This window comes from Diadema antillarum, unplaced genomic scaffold (assembly GCF_040938485.1).
Source record: "Diadema antillarum isolate AM-2024a unplaced genomic scaffold, OU_Dant_1.0 seq00000570_RagTag, whole genome shotgun sequence".
Classification (NCBI taxonomy): Eukaryota; Metazoa; Echinodermata; class Echinoidea; order Diadematoida; family Diadematidae; genus Diadema; species Diadema antillarum.
In genome coordinates this window covers 922,514-948,121 of record NW_027271508.1, presented here as the reverse complement: position 1 = coordinate 948,121, position 25,608 = coordinate 922,514, and the positions used below count along the sequence as shown (strand labels likewise).

The 25,608-nt window shown below is 38.4% G+C and overlaps 1 protein-coding gene across 5 annotated transcripts in view; it reads left to right on the top strand.

Annotated features, from left to right (window-relative positions):
* The window catches only part of LOC139735362 (proline-rich protein 5-like), a 114,275-nt gene that overhangs the window by 28,540 nt on the left and 60,127 nt on the right, over positions 1-25,608 (top strand). The window contains exon 1 of one of the 5 annotated variants that reach the window (XM_071646112.1): positions 2,858-3,183. The exons of 3 other annotated variants lie outside the window; for them this stretch is intronic. The gene's annotated coding sequence lies outside the window, so the exon portion shown is untranslated. One more of the 5 variants, XM_071646111.1, reaches the window with a different exon arrangement.

Here is a 25,608-nt window from a genome sequence, read left to right as displayed (position 1 = left end):
CGAGAACGTTCGAGCGGCCCTCAAATGTCAGTCGCCTCGAAACGTCACCAGAAGTATTATAGGCCAAGACCTACTATCCCTTAAAATGAGCCATGACACATGAAGATCATATTGTACAGATTTGATTCGCGGCCAATAAAGGTAATGGCGTCATATTATTATGTAATAAATAATCACTTGATAGAGAAAAAGATATATTCTTGAGCCAATGCAGTTCGATTCTTTCAAATCGTTCGGGAATTTCGGAAATATTTGTCGTTATGTTGTCATTTCTGGTCAGGCACTGGATCATGTATGTCAACTTGATAAAGCACAAGCTTTAGCTGCAAAAGAAATGCTGCAGATGAAATGCTTGCTAGGGAGTGATTCGTCTGTGAGGAGCCACTCTGTGCTCAGATTGCTTTTAACGAAACGAATTAAAATGGTTGAAATTTTCTTAAAACCAGACTGAGGATAGGGAAATTAAGGCATTTCTAAGTTTTATGTGCTTTCATAACTCAGTGTTATTGATCGAAGGCACATGATAAGACAACCTAATTGCGGTGTCGATGTCATCCCGCTGACTGCGGTGCACAAGAAATATAGTCGAATTCATGTATTTGTTTATAAGTGAATTATAGACATATTTTCTTACAAAAATTCTGATTTTTTAATATACATTTAAGTAACAATGGTGATCCTCGCTCCCTAAGTAGTCCTCATTACTGTAATTTATAAATTATTTGCAGTAAACAATTACCCAAGCGCTCCAATTATCTATCTTTGATGATAATTTCAATAATAGGAAATTTCGTATTTTATCTTAACAGAGGGATATTTTCTTGCTTGACCTGTTAAAGGATCAGCCAGGATATCATACATAATATACATCATTTCCTCTGAGAAAGAAGTACTAATCAGCTCATGTTAATTCATGAGACAGTTTCATTCTTTCATAATATTTTGTCATTTTGTTTTTACGAAGCAAGTATGAAAAACGTCTGGCCAAACTTTATTTCTAAAAGCCCACAGGACTCCAGGATAAATAAATTGTCAAGTGAATGGTCCTATTTCCCGTTTTTATATGACTTTGTACTTATTTGCTTTTTTATATCACTGTCATCGAGCAAAGGCATCGTATCTTCTGCTTGAAGAAACTTGTCCCTCGAGTATAGAGTCATCCAGATATCTAGACTGTAAAGAGCGAAGTTAAATCAATCTATTTAAAACTGCTTAAGATAGCGTTCTGTCTTGGTTTGCATCATATCAGTTATGTGTATTCCTTTGCCACACCGAAAGATTAAATGGTGGTAACGAAAACGTAAGCCACAGCAACAACAACTACATACGCACACTAAAAGAAGAAGAAGAAAAAAAAAACATGCTAACAGACCTAGCAAGGAATAAACACTTTCCATAAAGCTTACAGTTAGCTGGGAACAATTATTTTGCGCTAACCCAACAACAAACACCAGATGCAATATACCACTCTCGCGCGTCCTGTCACCAAGGAGCTCCTTGCTGCCACCAATCACTGATCAGATATTAGTAGTATAGATATCCGGATGATTTATCAATGTCACCGCATACCAATTTAACAGATCGCCACCATCGATACTGGCTAGGAAGAACTAACAACGCAACGTTATAAACTTACTGATTTATACCCTGCAAAAGTCGTGTTTCTGAAGCCTCCTCGAGCAGGCGGCTACTTACGCTGAGTATAAAACAGTGCCTCTTTAATGGATACAGCAAGGAGGTACTCGGCGAGCCTTGTACTTCCTCGGATATGGCAAGCTCGTTTCTGTTTCGAATGGATGGAGAATTAATTACATTTCACAACTACAAGATGGATAGGACTGACTGATGTAAATTTAGATATCTTGGAAATATGTGAAACTGGGGGGGGGGGGTATTTCATAAAGCTGCTCTTAAAGTTACAAACGACTTAAGAACGACTGGCGATCAGTTCTTGTACTGAATTATTGAAATTCTGATAAGCATAACGCATCAGAACGTGTTCCAGTCGTTTAAGTCGTTCGTAACTTTAAGAATAGATTTATGACCCCCCCCCCCGTCAAAGGACAACAGGTCGATCTAATTGTCTATGTATGACTGTATGCTAGTATACATAAAATGGTACGATTATTTCATTTCCATCCCTTCATTACTTGAAATCCCTTTGTTAAAAGGCGAAACCCTCGTGCAAGAGCTATTTTTTCCTGTGATGCCTGAAGCACAATTTGAAGAGAATGAAATGCGAGAGAAATATATTCAACTGTATAAATTTATATTTGTGTGTGTGTGTATTTGTGTTTGTATGTATGTATGTATGTATGTATGTATGTGTGTGTGTGTGTGTGTGTGTGTGTGTGTGTGTGTGTGTATGTGTGTGTGTGTACACAGTGCGTCCAAGAAAAGAAAACACAACCCTTTTCTGCAGCTATTACTTTCCTGCTTTTGGTCAGAGCTGTTGTTATGCATGCTATAGCGACCGTCATGTCGATTGCGGTTTAAAACAAAACAAAACAAACAAACAAACAAACAAACAAACAAACTCATGATAAAAATGAAAATTAACAAAAACTAATAATCAGGGTAAAGTATAACTCGTATCCTCTGTCATATTGTCATTCCTAATAAAGCTTGATGTATGTACATGAGATCCTGGCGATCAATGGGCTATGACGATTACTTTATGTCGTGACGGGGTTTTCATGCTGACTACCAAAATAATGACTAAAAGATCTTCAGTCAAAATGTCGGTCTTGATTTGTTCGAAGTAAGAACCGTTTCTACCTATTGTTGGTACACAATATGAGTTGTTCATCTCTCAAGGTGTGTCAACATCACTCATGTGCGCTCGCATATTGACTGCAGATATTTTCGAATAAGACCAGCTGAAAACAGTCGGTACAGCCTGATAGTCAAATCAGGAATAGCAATTGTCTTGGAAATCTTTATGCAGGCAATATGCATCCTATTTATGAAGGTTTAAATATATAATGCATATCATTGGACAGAGTGAGCGAGAGGGAGGGCGAGAACCAGAGAAAGAGTAAGAGGGTGAGAGAGATACGATGACAGACAGTTGTAAATGTTGATTGATTTCAGACACTGGAACTGCAGCTTTTTGAGAAGGGAGACCTGGGAGCGAGTCGGGTCAGCTTATTCACAAAACTACGCTGTCCAAACACGAACGAGGTAAGAGACCGCTAAGGCAAATTTACTTAGCGATTTCTCACTTTCACTCCTTTCGCTGGTACGCAAAGCTCTCCCTATACTATCTGAAAACAAACTATAAGCCCGCAGATTTCACGTGATGACTTTCTCGGAGTTTGTCGTGATATGGTAGCTTCATCATTAGGTGTGGAAATGACTCGTTTATGTCTGCATTGGACAGCGTAAATGTCACGCGAATATCGTTTACATAATCGGGATGATCGAGGATTAAACTGGTTGATCGTGCGATTTGTGAAACGATGTTACATGCACCATAACACACTCTGTAAGGTAAGTCCGTCCCGATGTATACTGAATGTGCATTTCGGATTTCGTTCTTTAATATCCCAGCGGTAATCCGTTTGTCGTATAGTAGGCATTGTCACGTAGACGTTATAACGCAAAGATTTGAGTCTGCCTTCACAATGTGTACTCTCAGACAAGGCTATTGTAGCTCAGGATTTGCTTGTCAGAGAAGAAAGCTATGACGTATTTGCATTATTGAGTTCTTCAACCTGCCCCATAGAGGCCTACACGTGCATGATAAAATTCATAATTTGTTTCGGGATGTTTGGAAGGCGTACACGTCTTATAAGCCATGTCGTGTTATCATCCAATCCGTGCTATTCGTTCAATCGGATTGGCATTCTACATTCTCTTAGGAATGCCTCTGTTTACACGGTGGTGACATCGATATCATACTTTGAGAACTATACCACACTACGTTCAACTTGATTTTTTTTTTACGTAACCAATAAAATAAGACAACTGAATGATTCTGTTTTGTCGGAATAGGACATAATAAGATAATTACAAGAGCGCAGGACTTGTGCAAAATAACCGAGGTGATAATGTAACAAACTTGTAGTAAAACTGTATTGATATTTTGCGCAAACAAGCGTGATGATCTAGTAGTCCAATATTCAGGAACTAATTGTAAACCCTTTCCCCTTTGAAAGTCATTATCCCTTAGTTATTGCAATACAACAAAATTAATGCGAAACCTTCATATACCTCAATTTTTCCTTTTTAAAGGTCTGTATTGACAAAACTCGACCATTTTGTCTTTTCGTCTTAGTATATTACGGCCAACGAAGTAGGACGTACATGGCTTGCACTTTAGAAGCTTGCAGCACGATCCAAGTGATATCGATTTTTTAAAAACTGTTTTGAATTAGGCTACATTCACATAAATTCTGGAAAGAATGAAGGGATTCCTGAATCCAGACAAAGATAGCTGCACAGCGTTTTAGTAATTACAAACGTGATTTCACAGTACTTGAATAGGCCCTATGTGTATTATATAGGAATAACAGAAACTAACTTTCTTTGTTACTATACTTTAAAAAGCTTTAACAATGGGACGACGAGTGATACATCGGATAGCAATGCAACGGTACGTCAGTGTTAAAACCTATAACTAGTGACAGTGACCATAGAAGCACCGATCATTAAAAGAAATCGAGGAAAATGAATCCATAAAAAGATTGATCAATTGTGAATTGTAACTTCTTGGTCATTTAGGAAAATTCTCTAGAGTGTATGTGTGTGTGTGTGTTCTTTAGAAAGAAAAGATAATCCCTGATGATGCCTGCAATGTGTTGAAAATGTCTCTCTGCTTTTAATGTATGGAGTGGAGATCTGCTGACCGTTTGTTTGCAACTCGATTAAAACGAACTGCGCAAGGTTCCAATCACTATACCAGCAGTTTCGGCTGATTGGAAACAACCTGGTATCGTTGAAATGACCTGGAATTATGTGGTTTCTGAAATCACCTCTTATTGATGGATACTAATGAGCTCTCTGTCGCAATAGAAAACTTACTTGTCAGTCATTTCGGAGAAAATGATATAACCCAAAGCCAGTAGACCCCATGCAGTAATAATAATAAACCATGTTTTACACAGAGTATATCACCAGAAATATATAAATTAATGTCTGTATGCACATTGACGGAAGAAAAACAAAGAAATAAAGGAAAATAGACATGAGAGAGATAGAGAAGAGAAAACAAGGCAATTAAGATAAGAAATGACAAAACTTCTATATACAACTGTATACAGCGCAAAGCCTAGTCCATTGGCAAATTAAAGAAATACGTTTTCAAGAGACTCTTAAAATCATCTAATGTCAGTGTGCCGAGATACGTAGGTAATTTCTTCCATAACTCTTTGTATACGGCTGCCAGTTGGAAAGGTCTTGCACTCTAACAGTTTGTTGATATTGTTGGGTGGATATAAAAGAAGCCATTTGTGTTGTATACGTAGATCTCAACTCTATTCAAAAACAGGAGGAAATTTCACACTTTGGGAATGTTTCTTAACTAATAGAAAAGCCCAAGTAATTGAGAAGAAGGTAAGAAAATAAAAATGGCAGGAGGAGAAGAAATGGAGAAAAAGAATGAGAACATTATAGATAAAGGGAAAATAAAGAAATAAAAAGTATAAAAGGAGCGAAAGAAGAAAGAATGAAATAGACAAAACAAGAGAAAAAAGAAGAGGTAAGGGGCAATAACGAGTTTCTATTATGAAGTAGATCAATACACAGGCCTAACGATTATCATGCCTGTTTATTGCTGTATTGCTGCATAGTGTAGTATAGTATATATATGCTATAGTATTGTGACAGGAGCAGTTATTGTTAAGGCAATAGCATATAGGAGCACGAGGCTATACAATGGAACCATGATATATAAACTAGGAGGAGGAGAAAAGGGAAGAAAGATAAAAGAAAGGAGAATTGAGAAAGGAGAAAAGGACGCAATATCACCACGATGATTTAATCGCGTTCAGATAACGCTATGCAGTTTGTATCAGTTTAAGCTTTATATTGTATAGTTTCTTTAATACGAATGTGTGTGCGGTTTACATTCAACTTTACAAGTTATTCAGCTGCGTCAATAGCCTATCCGTGAATTGTATACATAATACAATATTTAGGTTGAATAAGATGAAAAACAAAATCAATTTGTACCCAGCGATTCAACATTGAAGGCGTACAGTCTCAGTTTTCATACTGTGGAGTGAACAATGGATATTCTGTAGAATACAAAACTGTATTGCAATTGAAGTATTTATGTTTTGATGAACGATTTCGTATTGGGAATCGTTCTCTTTGGCTTGTTTCATTATGACCACGATGACGGCAGAAATGGGACAGTTTCGATACAAGAAAAACAGTGTAACAGTTATGGTCTTATTATCATACGTGGGTATAGTGTGTGTTGGTATCTAAGCAAGAGGGGCTGTTTGTATACATGTATAGGTCCACAGGTTTTTCAATCAGTATTACTCGTAACTAGCCTTTAATTGTGTCTATGTTTTTACTTGAAAGAAAACAATAAGCGAAATGAGATGGAATGAAGCAAAGAAGGCCTCAATGTACTTGGAAATATGTAGAAAGGTTTGATGGGTTTATGGGAGGATCGATAGTTTGTGCATGCGTGACCATCGACAATAGCCTGGTTTCACATCCAAATTGTGTTTCAGGTTAAGATATCGTCATGCGATCAAATTAAACTGATAAAAATGGCTACAGTATGTGCAAAGGATATATCCGGGGACAAATCTGAGAATGAGGATCACGGAATAATGATTTATAATTCGTTGATGAAAATTGATAATTATTTTGATACCGTTACTGCTGCCATTACAAGTGTCACAAACCCGTGATGCCAATATCATACCGTTATGTTTTACACTGTCTACGTTAAATGACTACTACTATACTACCACTATTGATATTAGTGCTACTACTACTACTACTACTACTAATACTACTACTACTACTACTACTACTACTACTACTACTACTTTACTACCACTACTGCTATAACTACATACTACACTACCACTACTGCTATTACTACTACTGCTACTACTGCCACTACTTTGCTACAGTACTGCCTCCATTGGCTATTTTGTAATAACATGTAGACCCTATATGATAGAGTTACGTTGGAAATGATTGTATTACAAAACCTTTAGTGACTTTAAGTCAGGTAATGTTGACAACATTCCCGACGTACCAGGAAACTTATAATTCGTATTACATTGTTTTCTTCTTTGGTCCAGTTCATATTTGTGAGTGAATGAGATGATAGCGCTGTCTATTTTGGTGAGCTATAAGCATCAGGCATTGTCTCTCTCCGCTGTGCAGCGCGATTCCGAAGTGCCAGCTCATATCACCTAGAAGTTCATCTTGCTGTTAACCTGTGCTTTCTATTGTGAAAATCCCAAGTGTGTTCGATACGGCTGTCCTGGGAAAATTACTCCAGCAAATCTCGAACGTAACAGAAAGTCTGAGACATGGTCAGATTACATCTATTGTTATACTCAGCTCGTACACACTCCAACTACACCACGCGGATGGACCTCTTGTTAATGAGAGAACTTAATTTCCATTTATGTCTTCCGAGGTAAATTCTCTTTCAATAGTTATACAAAGAATTGTGGGATAAGGTCACACGTTATGAAATATACCCCCAGGATATTAAAGGTCACCGGATTGTTTATGCACTTGCACGTTCACTCAAGCAAAATATCACAACTTAATTAAGTTAACTTGTGGGCAAAATGAAGACAAAAATGAACACACACAGAAAGGAAAAAGATAGAAAAAGGTACACGTATGTAGAAGAAGAGAGGAAACGAGAGAGAGAGAGAAAAAGGGAAGGATGGAAAATATGGTGTTATGACAAAAAACATGTAATGCAGAGGAATCAAAAATGTTAAGAATTTTGAGACCGATAAAGCTGCAGACGCTCGTGCTCTTAAAACAAGAACAATTACAAAGAAAAATGCAAAACAAAACATACAAGTATTAGTATTCATCGTTACTGCTGTAACATGGAAATTCAACTTCAGACAATGTCAGATGAAGTTTGTGAACAGAATGGATTAGATAAATCGCAAAGTAAAGATTTTGCACGGAAGGAGCCATGAATTCACATAATGGTAAATTACTCCTTTAAGGTACAGTATACTGAAAGCGTCTAATCTTTGAGGGAAGTATCACATCATAGAAGAGATGAAATGTTATGCATCCTTTATGCACCACAAACACAATCAATCTTAAAAAGTTACGATGATCAGTCGACTAGCTGTCGTAAACCGTAGGCCAAACAGCTTGTTCCTGGACGTCCGTTCAATTCAGTTCATTTCATTTATTTTCTGCAACCTTTCATGATACAAAAATCGAAAGGAAATACAATGGTCACAAAGAACAAAATCAACGTATAATGCATAATGAGTAAACAAAGTATACACGAATTCAAAGACACATTAAATGTATATATGAGATGCTGTATTTCAATGGTTGATATGCTTTTCTGAACAAACTTTCTAAGAGAACAATTCTTTTATTTATAATGACATTTTCTAAGATCACAGTATTTTATCTTGTAATAAAAAGAGTAACTAAAAGCTGTCACAGGGACTGTCACTAAAAGCAAAGTTACTTGACGAGATGGGCGCCCTACGTGCCTAACGAAAATAAATTTACGAAAGGTTAATCTATATGGCAAAAAAGCACAAACAACAGCAAAAAATTCCCTCCAATCCAAGATTATCACAATAATCTCTAGAGACGGCATTACAGATCGAAGTTGAATGTTCGCAATACTAGTCGTATATACATATCAGAATGCTTCTAGAAATTGGAAGTGACTTAGAGGTAAAATCAAATTGAAAAAAAGGTTTGTTGTTCAATCTGATTTCAAGCTAAATCTGAACGCGACATTCGGAAGTTTGCGTTTAAAATTGTACTTAACCATTGTTATACACTCACCGTCACACATAAAAATACACTCACCATACACACACACAAAAAGGCCGTAAATTTCCGCACTTCACTTTGTCTGATATAAGTGAATTGCTAATTCATTGATCATTTTTGCTATTGCAATAAGTATTTTTACATTCTTTTTTTTGAAATCTTGATAATCTTGATAGATCTCTAGGGAACATGGTTTCTTCTGCCTTGTAAATGGTTCGCTGCTTACCAAGAATCTTCAATGTCCGTACATGTTTCCAACAGACTTCTAAATCATTTTCCGTGAAATTATGCTGTTACTCATTAGTTTACGCATTTATGAGTTTAAAAAATTGCCATAAGCTAGCGGAGGCATACGTACCAGTTGCCAGAGCGACATTTGTAGTTTTTAATTCAAAGTTCCTTGAATCACGTTCAATGAATATGAATGTATCGGCAATTTCATTTGCGATTAGAAATTGTGTCTTCACTCTTTCTGCTAATTCCTGATCTTAGTAGCGTGTCCAAAGCATTTCCACTCGACCTTTTGAAGGCACGTTTCGAGCTATCCGTGTGTCCTCCTTCACCCCCCCCCCCCCCATGTCACGAATTTGCAAATTCATAGTTTGTTTTGATTAATTTCTTGAAACGAAAATGTGCGTTCATGATCAGCGTGATAAGGCACCCGTGCACACATTCTGGGGTTTGCTAGCACCACACGTGGATGCCAATTCATGAACACGTATCATGTGATATACTGTATATAGGCCATCAATGTCTTGATTTGGGTTTGCCACCAAGTATCATATACATATACATCTTCGCAGCTGTGTGACCATTTGGCCATGTTGTCAGCATAAAACAACTGGAAACACACTTTCATGGTTTATCATGAAGCAGCGCCACGTGGTTAGCGTGATGTCACTTTTTAATGCGGTTTACGGCTTGCCGTTGACGGCAAGTGACGGCCTTGCGAGGGGGCCAGGACTCTGCCGGCGTCATAAAACGTCACATATTGTGTGAGAACGACGCATATCAACCCGTCTGCATTCCTGAAGAGTTAAAAAAGGCATCATGCTAAACTCACATCGTGTGGCAAATGTATTTGTAAGGTACGTTTGTAAGGTTGTATATAGAAGACACACACGTAGAAGGAAAATGTTTCACTTTGTCACTTTCACTTTTATGTTTCGGTATTCACTATGGCTGTATATGAGAAGGGGGTGTTATATTAATGATCTGGGAAGAGTCTTTAGTACTTGATGGATTGGAGCCATCAACAACACAAGACAAGGAATGAAATTGCTCTCGTACTTGTGATATAAAACTTGTAAGCCGATATTGATTGCTGTGGTACTTTCACATGATAAAGTGGGTGTTTGCGTGTAAAGGTGTCTGTGCAGAGGTATCAGTGGATCGGTATTGCGGGAAAATAAATACATGGACCGGTGTGCGGTCATCGACAGTAATGAATGCTACGTAGAATGCACGTGGTCGCCGTCAGTAGATATTTCATAATTAAGTACTTTCAGAGATTACAACCGTTCACCCTGGCCTCTTCTGGCAGTGCCCACTGGTTGTGGTCGAGTCACGGCCGCAAAGTGTGCTATATTTGAAGGCTCAGTTGCCCGAAGTGATGGCTTGCCTCCAAGGTAGTCAGCCAGGGCACCCAAACACAGGAGTTCTTCCGCTGCTGGGATATTTCTGGATCACATCCTATATAAAGGAGCAAAGGAAGAAATCAAATCCATCTTGCTAAACTCTCGTGTCGTGCACACCTGCGCCGTCTAGATGTGTATCTTTTGGAGGAAGTTGACGCACGTTAGCAGGAAAATACGAGAGTAATAACTGCAAATACACTCATGCCTTTAGATGGTAGGCGTTGACAGTGATTTTTTTAAAAACTCGAACCCGTCAAGATGATGGTGATGAATTTCAGGAAACACCCCTCCAGTCACACATGAATCTTTTCATGAAGCGATTGCCTGGCTCCTATTTTGCATACTTTGTTTTTGTTTGTTGGTTGTTGATTTATTTTCTTCAACATTATTTTCATACATGAATCAGAGTTCTTTTCAGTAGTACCTTAGAAAACAACAATATATAAATCACAATGTACACGATTCAAAGGAGAAAAGATAAATGTGTACGTTGATTCCATTACCAAAATAATATGTTGTATTGCCAAATTTGCAAATAATCACCGAAGAAATTATGCAGAAGAAGGACTGCCACTATAAGCGGATGCTTGAACATGTGGCAGCCCAGGAAACCTATATCATGTACATATTCAGTTTAGCAGAATGGAAAAACCCCCGAACATGTATAATGCATTAAGTTTTCATATTCTAGTGCATAGATACTAATAAAGATATGATATACCATGACTATGATGAAAGTGTGACGGTGAGAAGAAAAATGTGATCCTGAAGATGAAGGTGATGGTGATGAATTGAATTAGGTACGCACAGAAATATTGTATGTATTTACTGTGACCTGTAGTTTTGCATACGTTATACCTCTGGTTAGTTGTATGAGAAAAAAATCTTTCCAAAGGTTCAATGAAGAAGAATAAGAGGAAGCAAAATGTATCCTGGGCGTGTATATCGCTGTCGGTGAGTTTTACTCACTCATCTGATACCCCGCCATCATGTGATTCGGTCATTAAAAAGATCTTTTAATCTCTAACGTTTTACTTCTCCGGGACAATCAACTTTTTCAAGAAGATCAACAGTGTTGTCATTACTTTACTTTAAAGGACAAGTTCACCTTCATCAACATGTGGATTGAGTGAATACAGCAATACTAAGTATAGAACACATCAGTAAAAGATTTGGGAAAATCGGACCATCCGTTGAAAGTTATGATTTTTTTAAGTTTGTGCAAAGTAACTGCTGGATGAGAAGACATCACAGCTTGTGATGTCACATGCGTAGAACGATGATAAAGAGAATTTGACAAAATTTCATTTTTGGAAAAAAATACACATTCCCTCTCTCAACTTGTCACTGACATTATGTTAAGGGTAATGTCACTCCCCTGCCTTCTGAAAGAGGCAATTTAGTCAAGTGATCTTTCATTATGCGAGAAAAGTGAAAATATGTTGATTTTCGTTATATTTTCCTTATCATCATTCTACACATTGGACATCGCAAGCTTTAGTAATACTCTTCTCATCCAGCTTTCGCGGCACTGAAACTTTAAAAATCATAGCTTTTGAACGGACTGTCCGATTTTCCTCAAACTTTCACCAATGTGTCCTATACTGCTGCATTCTCTCTATTCACATGTATATGAAGGTGGGTCCTGAACCCATCCACATTTGACCTACGTCATTGCCATCAATATTATTTTGTTATTCATTTGAAGATAAGATGTTATTCTACTTCTCTAACCTCCACTACACGTATAAGCGCTATCTTTATCTTTATTCCTATATTCTCGCACTCCGTCTCTGGTAACCGGTGCAGATGAAATTCCCACCGCCTATATTACTTAATCAAATACCCAAAGCATGACGTTACTTATCATCAAGTCTATCCATTTTACATCACCCACCGCAGTTGCTATTGTCCGTGAATAAAGCATCCATTATAAATGGGAAAAGATACAATCCCAGCAGTGATAGAGTTAATTTTGGCGTGAAGTGAATGATTCATAAGCCCTCCGCGCACGGAGTAACAAACGAGGAAGGGAGTTGAAAATAAGAAGGAGAATTGGATTGGAATGTGTCTTGAATTTATAATACTCGCCAGGAAAATGGGTGAATACTAAAAATGTTTTCCACGTCACGTAAGACATCAACGGAAGAAGCAACAATATGGTCATCTCTTGCCCCAAGATACACAAACAATCAGTAGCACTATGTACACATCTCTCGTGCGAGCCATGCATGCGATTCCCATGCGTGTAATAACTGCGCATATTTCAAGATACTGCCCTACATAGCGCAATATCAATTTCATTAGTTTGCCTCTAACTACCAGCCTACGTTCCTTCCTCTTCAGGTAAATTCCAATTTGGCAGAAATAAGGATCAAAAACCTAGAGCAGCTGTACGGGTCGATGACGCAGTTATCAATTTTGTGGGTTTTGAATCAAACCAAATCGAATTTGTAATGAATTTTACCTAAAGTTGGTTACATAGCTCTCTTGCTCTCCCTCCCTCTTCTCTCTCTCTCTCCCTCTCCCTCTCTACCCCCTTTTTCTTTCTCTCTCTCTCTCCTGCTCTCTCCCTTTTCTTTACTATTCTTTCCACAGCCAGCCACATCATTGGGCTATTTTTACATACTTCTGCGTCTTAAAGGGACACTTTTATTTTATAGTTTAATATCATTGATGATGGATGCATGATGTACAACAGTGATACACAATATGACGTTTCCTTTGGTTCCATTTTGAATGTATAGAAAAATACCCCCGATAAGTGAGTCTATATGTATATATCAGTTTGTTTGGTCAGATTATATTCTTTTTCTTCGTTCTTGCAAAAGCGCATTTTCATATGGGTTGTGCAAATATTACTTTTGGTCAACACTTTCTAATCTGTAGCGAATTGATTTCGCATCACACCTTTGGTATGGATGCCCACACTAGTCATGCTAGTTATTGTTCAGTATCCTCTCACTGCGAGTAACCACACTTTTTGTAGGTCTAATAGTATCCCTCTATTGTTTGTTAATGTCTATGCCAGGGAATTAAGTTTGTTAGGGGATGGAGGGGGATGTGGCAGCACTTAAAAACGAAACAAGATATGAGCTCAAAAGAGTGTTACGTTGGGATATCCAAATAGAATCGGAGAACCCGTTTCTTTGTATATTAAACGATGAAAATTGTGCACTTCTAAACATCTTGAAAATTCTAATCACGGAGTTTAAGATATTCGTCATTTTAAAAATCATTTTCTTTTCATTGGAGTATACTTATTGATATGTCCAGCTAGGATGTTGCATCTAAAGCACTACCCTTTTAAGTTTAGATACTGTATGTGGTGAATTCCTGTTCATCGACAATAAATTTCCTTTTTGATCATATATTTCGGAAGAAAAGAACTCGAAACTAGATTGAATGAAAGAGACATATGGAAAGATTTAATCATGATGAAAGCTTTTGAAAAAAAAGGAAAGATACATAATTATTGTAATGGCACTGTATTCGTAAATCAAACATCCCATGTCACAATGTGATCATTGCACTCAAATGAAACAAGATGCGTAATAAGGAAATGACATGTTAAACTTCCCATGTTCCCTTTAAAAAAAGAGCTTCGTCGACTCATATCACCATTCTCCATGCAAACTTAGAGTCGATGGGACTATATAGGCGGAGTATAATTGTTCAACAGCCATCCTGGTACATGTACCGTTTTCTGTGTGCTCAAGATTTATCATTCGCTAGTCATTGCAGCAGATACGGTGGCTGTGTTTGGTGTACATGTTATCGCGAAATATTAGACCCGGTTTTAACGAGTCCTCCGCGCGAGCATGGCAAGGGTCCCTGATTAGAAGCCACAATGGAGACTCAAGTCCCGCTTTAAGACATACGCAAGAGATTAAGATTACGATTCTTACGATTACTTCGATTACTTCACGTGTTTTTTGCACCATGCTAAACAATGCTTTTTCCCCGTTGTAGATGTATGTGCATCATATCACGACTCTTACGAACAGCAGTGAAACATGATGTACCCACTGACAACTGAATTATAAACATCCAGCAAGATTCTAGATTTCAAGGGGTGAATCCATAGTCTTTTTCATCGTCTCGTACGGTCACCTTGTTTTAGGTACTTGCTCGTAATATCCAGGTCGATTTCATACCATGGCAGACCAAAATACACCTTCAGTCAAATCAAGTGCTCCCTTCGTGCATATCAGCATTTGTCATAGAATACAAAAACAAAATTGAAAAGAAAACAAACAACAATTAATTTCTGATCTCCAAGAACCGTGCAATCAACCACAGACACGAACTATAGAATATGACATGTACTTTTCAAAACTTGGGCATGCGGCATGTGCCGGTGTTGTATTCATTTCGTAGCAGAGATCTTAACTTATCACAAATAAGATACGATATAATTGTACAGATCCTTTGGCCGAAACCGATTGAATCAAACGGTTATGTACAGTAGATCATGGGAATAAGTTGTCACATTTTGGTATAGTTTCTGTACAGTGTGCTCGTGTAAACGGTTCAGGAACTCGCCAGAACAGTTTAGCACCACGTTATTACACTTTGCTGTTTATCAGGCGGCTATGCTTCATGTGATTGATCTAATGTTTGTCAAATTGATCGAATGCCTCCTAGAGAGTCAACATGGCTGAGGATGGGTGCATTTCCACAATGAAATCCATCAGAAGTCTGCAAAGGTTTTTTCCATACCGGAGGATCCGAAGCTACCCACTTTACAGGTCCTCTTTTCAGTTCCACCAGATTTACCTCACAGTTGACATCATAATCCTGCTTCGTAAAATTTCACTGTCCCAGTTGCTGTTAGTTTGTTTATTTCATTGTAACGGTAATTTCTATGGTAATTTAGAGTAATAGTCAATTTCTTGAAATATTCAACTTTTTGCCACCTGTTTTCCGCTATCATGAAAACAGAGCTATTCTCTAGAAATCGTTCATACTTTTGTTTGCGTGCAGGCACGAAACTCACCGAAATGTTGAAATGCAAGCATCCCCAGTGCAGATAGCACTTTAGTCATAGCTTTCATTTGCTTTTTATTTGTTATTTGGTTGGTTGTTGTTGTTGTTGTTTTTTACTGTCAGATTAAACCAACGATAACAATTCTAGAAGTGAGGACCGCGGCCGAAGCTTTATAGTGTAAACGGTAATGCTATAGGCCGCGGTCTATTTGGGGCCACACTTCTGGATGCATATATTATTGTAGTCTCACTTTGTGGTGTTAGTGGTTACAGGGGCTCGGCTGCAGCGCTAACGTTCCTTTTACACACAAAAAGCTCAGTTCTTTCAAGTATTTTTCATGAAGTACTAGTATAGTCTTCAACTTCTAATGTATCGCTTCGAAGTTCAGTAGATCAATACATCACCACAAAATTATGAATAATAAATCGAGATTGGAAATAATTTCATGATTAGTTGATATTTTGTATACTTCACAGGAAACATTTATCCCGATAGCCCACATGTTAGAATGTTGAATGTTGCTAAACAAATGTGAATTTGTTTAGCAGAGGGTTCACTTGAGCAGATAAAGGTCATTCGGACCGAACTTTCTCAATTTAGTTATTTGAAAAATTAGATATACAAGTATATAGATCTTCATGAGAGCGGTGCTTAGCTATTCATGCATGCTTCACATGTGCATTGGAATTGATGGATGATGGCATGCTTTTGGATGTCAGATATTGTATTGCTTTTCAATAACAAAAACTACAACAAAATCTGAAAGATCATATTGGACACAATAATTGATCACTTTGTAAGTCTGTTGACTATGTATTTCAGTGTAAAACCGTGATGAAAGGACAAAGTTTTCAATCAGAAATCAATCAGTACATAAAAAATGAGTTCATATCTTCTGACGAAGAGTGCTACAAAATCAAAGTGTGCGCACCGTAGAAAAAAAAACAAACAAAAACCTACCAACTTAATACACTGAGTTTCTTTTACGTACCTAAGGAAATGCAGGTAAAACACGCGAATTTCTTGTAATGATTCTTTTGAACCATTGCCATGAATCTCAGCGAGTCAAGTTATCAGGACATTTCCCCAGGGCGTGAGAGGCTTTTATAGAAACATTTTTTTTTTCTTTTAGGTGGAAGAGAATAATGTATTGGTGTGAACTTGGATTATAATGTAGACAGGATGCAAGCTGCTAAAGAAGTGAAGGAGCCAAGTGACATAGAAAGAAAATATACATGAATTGTAATTTGTTGTTTTTTTGTCAGAGAGAAAATTCGATCACAATGATTTAAACTTTAGAAGTAGTCATTATTGATCTGACAATCAATTATTAATCATCAAGGTGGGAATGGGGGGGGGGGGGGGGAGAGGGAGAGGAGGGGGAGAGGACGGGGGAGGCAGAAATGATGAGTGTGCGTGTGCGATGGCTTCTCGTTTCTCAAGCAATGATAATGATAAATTGTGGAATATTAAGTAAGGGGTAGTTACAGTGTACTTGATCACGCAATTAATAGATATCGTGATCACTGATTATATAGGGAGTATTTAACTCCTCCCTCTCAAGGATCTTTTCCAGAACGGTTATGCATGGTGATGTGATCAGAACAATGGATTACATTGAGAATGCAACAGCTGCAGCAAGAGAGAGAAAAAAAACAAGTTTTATATTGATGAATTCTGGGCTTAGGGAATCTATAGCAAGGCGTAGGACCTTGCCTGCCAGACGTGTCGAAAGAACAGCAATACATCATGTTCTGTAATCATTACACTTTCTCCGCGCGATGCATTCGCCCGCGAGAAAAATGATGCATCATCTGTCGATGGCGTGATTGCAACTTGCCTGCGAGTAGCGACATTAGCAGGTGAACAATCACTCGCAGTCAGAAGTCTCGACCACGGTGAATGGGCGTGTCTCTTCTAGGTCACTAATCCTCGCAGGGCGTGCAGAGTGACTAGCCCTTTTATAATGGGAAGTCGCACATGAGCCCCAAAAAGTCCCGCTCGGTAACAAAATCAGCGCATGCATGAAACAAAATACTGAAGCGATAATGTCCAGCCCTAGTCACATCTATAGCTTTGAAGGTGTCGTTTTGATTTGACGTGATATATCAACAATGATAGATGGTAAAGAGGACAATCACTAAATATCAGATCATATCAAGTCGTATACTTATTTTTTGGTCACGAACCACTAGGTCCTACCACTATAGGAGCAGTGGTATATTTGCTGAAATGAAGTGGTATCCTGAAATGCATAGCTTATAGAAGGTCCTACAACGAAACACAAATGAGGAGTCGTTCGTTCGATGATTTTGACTTCCCAACACCCTCAAGTCGAAGAGAACAGCGGTAAGAGGTGGAAGACTCAATGCATATACCCCAATTCAACAGATATTTTTTCTCAGCGGTCACTCATCGGAAGCAAAGATTGTCGCTTCCGGCCACCCACCGCATTGTATCGGATCGCAGTCTGATGAATCCGACTTGTGTTGGTCGAGTATTAGGTGAGTGTCAGACATGTCGCGCGTGATCCTCATCGGACGATCTTGCCTCATCGTATCACCCCATGACATGTCTGACACTGACCTGATAGTCGACCAACACAAGTGGGATTCATCGGACTGCGATCCGATATACTTCGGTGGGTGGCCGGAAGCGATTAATTAGCTTCCGATGAGTGACTGATGAGAGAAAATCTTTGTGGAATGGGGGTATTAGTAGTGGTTGCCGCATTGCTCGTGTGTGTGTGAGTCATGATAGATATAATGCACGTGTATAGTGACGTCATTGAATGAGGATTGTTACGGTGCACACACAGTCTACCGATCAACATGCATCTTGCTGTGGAAACAGCTTTAAGTCACCGGTTTGTGGCGTCAAAAATGCCCAAACTTCTAAGGTAGCATGGCGGATCGAATTTCGTCTTCTTTCCTCGCATATTATTCAGCAAAGAAAGAAAGTAGGAAATGAATTTTATTCTTAAGATATAAGATTACACTTCAAGACAACCTTGAGATCAGATGTAGAATCTCTGCGGAAACAATGTTGAAACACAAAGCAAAAGAAAGCTAGAAAACAGTCTTATAATGTGATGCTACAAAGTGTGTACTTTGTCCTAGAACAATAATCAATGCACCCTTTCAGAATAGGAGACAACTGTAGAACTGATCAGCAATCAGTAAACAAAGCTTGCATAAACACGTACATAGAACTGGAAAGAGGGAAAGACAGATGAATAGATGATGAAGAAGAAGAAACCGAAAAGGATAAAAATGAAGGAGAACAGAACCAACAAAAAGAGGACAAATTAAGAAACATAGGCACAGGAAAGCTGAAAAGAACAAATTTTATGTAAATACAGCCGATTATGATCACGATGATGCCCAGACGAATCGGCAAAGTGTATACCGTTCTCTCATCATATCACCATCTAATGTCAACATGCAGATTCTGAATACTCAGTTTAATCATTTCGGAGGCGGTGTGAGGTAAAAGAGTTGTGTAATCTGCGAGCAAATTTCAGTTAATCTGAGCACTATTAAAAGAACGTTAAGCGTCTCTACAAAATGTCATACTCATAGCATTCGAAGAAAAGCAGGAGTCAAAAGTATTATTTTTAAAGATACTGTGGCTTGACGGGTAGTCTCATTTGTATGATATGGATCGCAACGCTGATTTTTTTTTAAACACAAATTTATGATATATCAATACTCTGTAAGTAACGCAAGATATGATATCCTTCCATTCAATACATTTCGATGAAGAGTTCTGACAGAGACAAGAGTTATATGAGGAGTGCTGTCTACGCCCTTGACCTTTGCTCAAGTCGCTGTCTCACTTGCACCGCTGTCGTCAGGTGCAATCATGAGGCTATGGGTGACTGACAAGACTGAACAACCAATGCACATAGGACGACATAAAAAGAGCAGACGACAGAAATAGAACTAAAGAGAATCGAAAGGGAGCGTAACACCAGGGACAAGAGACCCTACTTCAAACCTTTGGGCTATTATGATAGGGACAGATGTGCACAAACAGAACAATCAGGAAAAGAAACAGTACAATAACGGCAATGATAATCCTCGTTCTTCACTCACTCGTGACAGCAAGACTCTGTCGCCATGACAACTAATGTCACGTGAGCCTCAGGATGAGGCAAGATCTCAACAGACGAAAATTGAATCATAAATATTCATGGTTTAAAACCGTACCTCGAGAGGATGATAAATTATTTCGAGGGGCTTGCATGGGGATTAAGAGGGGATGACTTAGTCTCGCTTCAAGACTGAAGTTATAATGGTTGTCCCACAAGGAGGGGTGGTAGAGACAACATGTTGCACTTCCAAAATATGTTATACCTCTCATAGGAGTAAGTAATTAGAAATTCATGCGAGGGCTATCCAGCGACCTCACTTTCTCTAACTGGCGATTCACACAGCACGCGCTCACACGCACACACATACATCAATGCACTTGGGCATAGCAATTATCTCGTGATTATATAGATGGATGCATCAATTACACGCAGGATTTTCGAGTTGAATATTGACCAATTTGTGAATGATGAGCTCATGCAGTTTCATCGGTGCTGAAGACTGAATTAAATAGAAAGGCTGAATGTGAACGAGTAACCGTGAGAGCCAAATTTTCACTATGGATCTGTGCTGTCGTTAAGAATGATATAAGGAAAAAGCATGGAAAGGTCTGAAAGCGTGCTGAATTACTTCTTGTTGACAAAACGGAAATATGTGTTTCCATCATTTTGAGTAAAGACAGGGCAATAAATCAGATAACTGAATTTTATTCAATCGAATTACAATTCATGTCGGGATGCACTTTACGACCGTAGTGTCTTCGCAGTTCCGATTTGTGTGTGTTTGTGTGTGTTTGTGTTTGTGTGTTTGTGTGTGTGTGTGTGTGTGTTTGTGTGTGTGTGTGTGTGTGTGTGTATGTTTGTGTGTTTGGGATTAGCATCTCTTTCGAGTGTTGGATCTGATATGATAATCATGTTCCTCTCTCATGTTGTTTAGAGCATTAAAGATTGACAGACCTCGTTGATGATTTAGATGTGATGTCGTCCATTACAGTGATCACTATCATTTTCATTATTCTGAATACTGTACTAGTGATGAGGGCTGAATATTAAGGAGGATAATGATAATGACAATGATGCTCCTTTTTAATACTCTCAAGCTCATCACGAAGAACAATGATGCTCCTTTCTAATACTCCATTGCTCATAACGAAGATAACGATTCTATATCGATACAGTTTTATCGAGTTTGTGTTCCAATTAGCACTTAGTGGTGATTCGGCATGAGCTTAGCACACAATATTGGTTCATCTTCACTGTCTGCAAAATGCCAATTTGTCTTTATGTTTACTGTGTCATTAAAAATACCCCAACGACAGCAACAACAACGACATCATTTCGAGGGTAGCTTTTTCGCTCCCCCGTGCGGAAATCTTCCAAAGCCCGCCTTCGGCGCAACTTAACGAATCTCTTTTTATAGCGTATACTCTTTCTCGTCTACCGGGCAAACTCCACAGAGTTAGAGAGCAATAATGAGCAGTGCCGAGGGTACTCTAATGATATCAAGATGAAACGGAGAGGAAACATTCCTAGAATCTTGGTTTCGGATAGGATGTTGACGTATGAACCTTACGATTTTCGAATAGATATCAAATTCCTTAGCTTTAATCAACTCACTTTCGCAGTTTTTTTTTTTGCCGTATAATTCTGCGACTCTAACTTATAACTGATAAGACGCACACACGCACACACACACATATAGGTTGTTATATACTTGTTGATGGATAGGAAGACAATGAGACATGCTAGAAGGATGGATTGACAGAAGAATTGAATGCGGGGCCTATGCGTATGCAGACCGATTTGAAGTTACAGAGAACTATTTCAAGTTAGAAGAAATATTTGAAATGTTGCATGCACAACTTTACGCTAAAATGGCTACATGCGGAGATAGACAGCACAAGAATTAGTAGAAAGTCATGTGGAAGAGGAGAGAGAGAGAGAGAGAGAGAGAGAGTAAAAAAGAGAAAACATCAGGCAATGAGAAACTTAAAAAAAAACAGTTTAGTCTTTTGTGACGTACATTTCAACATTGATTTTTCTTTATGCAACTTTTTTTTTCTCATGAATACGATACAAACGAAAATGCAAAGCAAACTATAACAGAAAAATTCAGTAAAGTAACATTAATTTTTCTCTGCAAAATCAAGTTGATAAACAAATTAAATGAATCATTATTTTGGGGATAATATACAACATATTGTTGCATTTTCTCTTCCATGAGAACTTCCACATTGCAGGGGCAGTCACAATAAACAGACATAATGATGCTTAATGAGATGACACGTACCCCTTTCCTCGTGACAAAACGACTGAAATCTGTTTTCAAGGCCGCTTTACACACGGAAGAAGGAGGGGTGTGCTGGGGAGGAATCGAAAGGAGTAATCACGAATGGCCTGCTTTGAATTTACTTGTAAATATAGTATTATGCCTCAAGGGACCATAATTCATATGATAATGACCTGATTAATAATAAGGGGATCCATTCGTGAAGGTATGACAAAATGGGAATCGAAGACGAAGTAGAAAATGAGAGCGGCGAAAAAAATAAAAAATAAAAATGCATTTCTATACTGACGAAGCACTATACAGGCTAATTCACAGGTAATATACGTACGTGATGTGTACATAGGTCTGTGTAAACGCACATATGCTATGTTGAAATACTTATGCATTTATGGAAAGGAGATTAGGGAAATTGACCGTCTTCCCATTACAGTTGCAAGAGCAATCCCAGTGAGTCAGGGCACACAACTGATATTTACCCACAGCCAGACCGGATTGTTTCCGAGATCTCTCAAAATTTTCCCACCTCCCGTTCCCATGGTGATGTATCTGAATCACATATTGAGTTTCATCTCCCGTTGTGCTATTCCACATCTTGGCAGAGAGGGGTGAAAAGCTCTTTTCTCTCCTCTCAATACACGGAGGCTGCCGAAACTTTATCAGTCTCGGTGAAGATGCCATAATAGCTGCAAGGGTACTAGAGCTTGCTGAATATTGTTACTAAACACCTTAATTCAAAATTACACAAGTAGAACGCACTGCCTTTGCGGAGGTTACCCAAGACAACTGCTATTCCTGACTTGACTATCAGGCTCTACGAAAATGTATGCAGGACAATATGTGACAGCAAATATGTGGTGTTGACATGCTTTTAGTGATAAATAACTCACATTGTGTACCAACAATAAGTAGAAACACTTGTTACTTCGAACAAATCAAGACCTATACATTTGGAATTGAAGATTGCTGAGATATATATTACTTGGCGCATGATCTTCATTACGCAGCATAGAGCAATCGTCTTAGCCCATTGATCACCGGGATCCGGTGTACTATGTGCAAAACATTTGAGGAATTGCAGCAGGCCTATATCAGAAGATAAAAGTTACTTTCTCCCAATCATTGGCTTTTTATCACTTTTCCCGCGATCTACATGATGATCACGATAACATACGCAGCTCTGAACAAAAACAGAGAGAGAGAAAAAAGAAATAATACACATGTAGATGGTAAGTGTTCACCAAAAAAGGGTAGGCCTAATAAGAAGACGATAAAGAAGAAGAAAAGGATAAAGGATAAAAAGCCTGAAGAAAGAAAAAGAGGAAGAAGAGGACAAGTCACAGTCAGGAGAAAAAAACAAGAAGATCAATGAGACAAAACAATCAGTCTGCAACTGAATCGATGGATGAGGCTCGAAATGTAACGTGTCTCAGATACGTCAAAACTAATTTTATCCAACAGATGAAGATGAACGAGAGGGGATGGGTACGAGTACAGAAGTGATGAGAACAGACGCGGTGTGCGTGTGTGCAATTATTAGCGTTTTTCACAACCAGATGACTATGTGATATTGGCAAGAGTTTCTAGCCATATCCTCTCATGAGATTAGACCTAGGTCGCTGACTATGAATATGAGGTTTGAACAAGCACTGCCCTGACGTACACAAATGCGCAACTTTGAAACGCCGCGCCGTGTTCGAATATAACATTAGTAGTGGTTGAAGCTGCACTGATCCAATGACGTAAGCTCCAACAATATCAACACTGCTTGCATAGGAGTTTTCGTAGGGAAGATATGGGATTAACCGCGAGTATATAAAGTAACGGAAGCCTTCATGAAAATACATAGGGCCAGTTCACCAGTGACTTTCGCGTCATTGCAATCTACGTGCGATTGAAGAGCTCTGGCTGCGAAAAATTCCAAGGGATTTCCCTTCTAAATATTAACGCCTTCCTTTTCCTTTTCTGTATGCTATGTAATGTGTTGGCAAATGATCGACAGTCAAATTACAGTGTCTTACTAGCATCCTAATACAAATGCAAATATATGGCATTACATTGAACTTTGAGCGTCAAAAAGACTGCATTATTTCTCATGTGAAGTATAGTATTACAATTCAATATGCCACCATGGATTGCTGTAGTTCTCTTTATTTTCTGCATTTTGACGAAAACGCGAAGAAGCATACACAATCTCAAGCAGACTGTATTTTTATGGACTGAATGATTGAACGTATCACTCACTCGACTATTGTACTAATGGTATTTCATACTAACCTTCAGCTTCCGAAATATGGGAATTCTCCATTATTTCAATACATAACATAAATATATCCTTTAACGGAAGGGAGTATTTGCAATGAGTATATCAATAAAAGTGAGTGGCACTGCGTATACCTACGTGCTTGACTGTGAGTGGTATCTATTTTTTGTTTGAGGGGGTGTTGTTTTGTTTTGTTTCTTGCTTTTACTTTTACCAATACATGGTTTCCGGCTATTAGATTGCAGTCACTGCGAAAAGAATCAGTTGCTTGACACTATAGTAAAAGCTCGTTCGACCGAAAACCAACATTCATGGCCTGACGTTTTGATACGTTTTCAGAGCCCTGTAAGAGAGTTTCCCCTCTGGGGAGAAAACACAACAAAATGAGAACACTAAAACAAAAATGAGCCAAGGGACTGAGGCAAAAAGATAGGTTGATATACGTATAGTTAGCGAAGGACCACGACGCAGGATCGAGGAACTGACAGATGCAATGTATAAAGTTTGTTTTCCTGTGTGAACACGTTAAAGGTCCTGTTTACCTTTGGGAACAGTGATCTAAAAAATGTTCAAGATATCACATTTGATGCATATGTGTAGAACCAGGTCTGTTGTATCACAAAACATCCTACCGTATGAAATTTTTGCAATAAAGCCTCAGTATTTTTCTCACTAAACCATAACTCTAGACGGTTTAGTCTGAAAACATTTTGATCATAACTATTATTCACATTTTGTGTATATAACAATACTTAACATCGATTATACGAATTAAAATTTTTTAGAGTGGTTATTTCTATCCCTAACTCACATTTTAGAACTATTTCAAAGCACTAATGCTGGATTTTTGTTTCATCTGCAAATGGTAAATTATGCCTTTAACATTGAATTGTCGGTTCAGCAGGGAGGTGGGAAGAAGCCCCCCTGGTTATTCATGCGTGTCAGCCTATCACTATGTTCGTTATTACTCTAACACCGCCAAATACTTGTGTGTCCCTGTACCCTTCCAATCTACCAATGCTTGAATGATTTGAAAATCTGGAAGCAATTGGATGGTGCTTCAAAGCAGCGACTATTTTCTATTGTTAGAACGTAGCAGATAAAAAAAAAAAAATAGGGCGTAACGTTGACTTATCATCATAAAGAGTAACGATATCGCGCTTTATCTCATAGATGAAGGGTAGACCTGAAATTGACACCCCGTAGTTATTGTTCGGAAGTGTCTTTGTTTGCTTGTTTGTGTTTTACATGTGTGTTTGCGTGTGCGTGTGTGAGTGAGGGTGTTTTATGTATGTAGGACCCCCTATGTATGTATGTATATATAAAGAGTTGTTCGCAAAAACCGGTAAGTCCATATTTGCC